A 2,980-nucleotide genomic window follows, 5' to 3' on the forward strand; every position below is an offset into this window, starting at 1 on the left:
CTCGCGTACGCCGCGGCTCCCCCGACCGAGAGGGGAGGAGTGGGGATTAACACCAGCACCGGGCCGCCTCCGAACGGCTCTCTCCGCTATCGACTGCGCTCGGCCGGCCGCTTCGCCCCGGTGCCCTCCGCTCGGCGAAGCCGTCGCATCGCCCCCTTCGGGCTCCGAGCTCCGGAGGTTTGGACGCCTAAAATGGAGGCGCGAAATCTCGGCTCGGCAGAAGGCGCTCGACTACGTTCCCGTTCGGCGCGGCTCGCGTCCTACACAGTGCACACTCGGCCCACGGTGCGTGCCGTTAAAGGGCCAGCGCGGCGCCGACACGATAACAACAGAACAATAATGACGCGGTGGTAATATAATAGTTATAGTAATGTAGCTACGGCCAATACCGCCTATAGGGGAATGTAGGTCGTTCACTACCATACTATGTTATAGCCACGTTTTATACATGGTGTTTATGTAAGCGTGTTATAGGTACAGGACATCGCTTAAAATTAATGTGAAGATTAATGTCAGCGGTCGTCGGGCATTATGTCCCGTTTAAAACTTGACTTCAGCATTCAAGTGCAAAATGAAACACGTTCAACAGATTTTTGGCAGTGTTTGGGTCTTTTCTTTTTTTGCCTCTATCATGGCATCCTTACAACCTATTACTGTGCACTTCGAGTTGATATTGCAGCGTTTCTAGTTCCTTGGTCGTGTCATGTCCACTTTCAATAAAAATAAGATTTTGATTGAAAACAAATTAATGTGAAGAAATGAAAGTTATGCATAGCAAATGGGTTGCAGAGATTTTTCCTGAAGTTTTCGTGCTAACCAGACAGCAGCTGCCATCGTACAAACCTTATAACTACATAAGCATGGATTGTATGTATTAAGATGTATTAAGTTGTTAATTCATTTCCATGATGATTCTCTGTTAAGATAATCTAACAGGCTTAGGAAGAGGGTGCAAATATGTTTAAAAAAGGATCATCAATGTCTTTTACTTGCTAAACGAATAATAAGTAGCCCGATTCATATTGTGCTGTCTGTGTAACCTTTGTTACATGCAGACATTTCCAGGCATTTGGAGAAAAAAATTCTAATTATCAGACCATGCCTAATCCACCTGGCAGAAAAAAAGGGAATTCATATTAATGTGATAAACTGGCAAAATGACAATATCTCTGTTAAACGACTTTCTTATTTTGGCACTGTTTGTCATTTTGGGTGAAAGCTTTTATTTTGAAAGTGTGTTTCCTAGAGAGAGCAGAGCCTCGTTCTGGTTGGATCTCCGTCTGTTCTGCTATGGTCAGGCTAGTCTTGACCTACATTTCAGCTCCCACTTGGCCCAGTGGAGTCAGATCAGATTGTTTATGTTTCCTCTCTCTGCTCTGGTGACTGATCCCTTCGTCTTTCCACTCATCTCACCACTTTCTGCAGCAACCAGCTCCACCACAGTGTCTCCTTTTGCATTGTGTTCATTTAATGGTGCTTCCTCTGCCCTGACGTGGCAGATATTTTTATCCCTTGCTTGGTTTGAGAGCTTTTATAATAAAAAATCAATTTTATAATCAATAATGTATATTATCTATCTTTTTACAATCATCTGCTGGCAGAGCATGGAATAAAGAAAAAGTCAAAAACAAAGAGCAAGGTGCTGACAGATGAGGCGTTTGATTTTTAAATTGTGTTTATTGTTTAAATTTACAAGATCTGCTTTTGACAGCCTGGTCCCAAAAGACCACAGTGTATGTCGAAAAAAAAGTGACAATCTCTTCACTTTAACTTTAACTTTAACTTCATGGCTGCCCACTGCTCACCAAGGGTGATGGTTAAAAGCTGAGGACACATTTAATTTTGACACCGTGTACTGAGCTTGCTGTACTTCACAATGACAATCACTTCACTTTCAAAGTGGGGATTGAACCTGTGATTTTGGGGTAGTCTGGTTCACAGTGTTACCCACTAGGCCACTACCACCCCAAAATTATACATGCATAACATAACAGGAAATAAATTCAGACCCAGTTACAAATCGTGGTCTCTCTGCAGATGCCTACTCTGTAGTGCATGTGGATTGGAAGAATGTACATGAAGTATTTGTCTGCTCCAAAATGGATTTCTCAGTTCTGCTGGCAGCTGCATCGATGGACCCGCTGACTGCCTGCATGTTTGAGATTCCAGCCCAGCCTCCTCCGTCAGCCTGCAGCTGGATTTCAGCCACTTCGCCCCTTCGCAAAGTCTGTCTCTTCTACCTCTGTGTTCTTTAATCAGAACCACGTGTCCCCCGCAGCAGAAACACTCAGGAATTTGTGTGGACAAACCTGATGGTCATACAGAAAGGAGCTTTATATGGCGCATAAGTCTGATGACGCCATGCAGTACACTGTGTTCTAATCTGTTTAATCCTTTCCTTCACCATCTTTTATTACAACATCTTTAAATGTTCAGATTGTTGGTTAGATATTCTACTTTCATCATCCATAAATAACAAGTTTAACATCTCTGCATCTATTTCTTACATCTCGTTCCACTATGATGATGCATGGTGCACATTTGTGTAATGAGCCAAATGTATTCTGTTTCTGCCCAGTAGTTATCCTTGTGTATTTCTGTATCTATGTAGATGTTTGCTCACATTGGCTTGTCTGTTGTGCATTGTTGAAGTCAAGTTGTCCGATTGAGTCCTCTTCCTTGGCATGCAACGATCTATGACAGTGACACACTCACTTATGAACCAGAAGAACACAGTCATTGTGTCCCTGAGCAAGTCACTCAACCCTCCATCCAGGTAACTACTGATTGCAAGTCACCCTTGGTTAAGGGCAACTGCTTAATGCCATAAATGTAAAAAAAAAAAAAAAACTGCCCGTGTGAAAACAAGTCCAAACATGGACGCAAGCGTGGTAGTAGCCCAGTGGGTAACACACTCGCCTATGAACCAGAAGACCCGGGTTCGAATCCCACTTACTACCATTGTGTCCCTGAGCAAGAC

This window comes from Denticeps clupeoides, chromosome 11 (assembly GCF_900700375.1).
Source record: "Denticeps clupeoides chromosome 11, fDenClu1.1, whole genome shotgun sequence".
In the NCBI taxonomy this organism is placed as follows: Eukaryota; Metazoa; Chordata; class Actinopteri; order Clupeiformes; family Denticipitidae; genus Denticeps; species Denticeps clupeoides.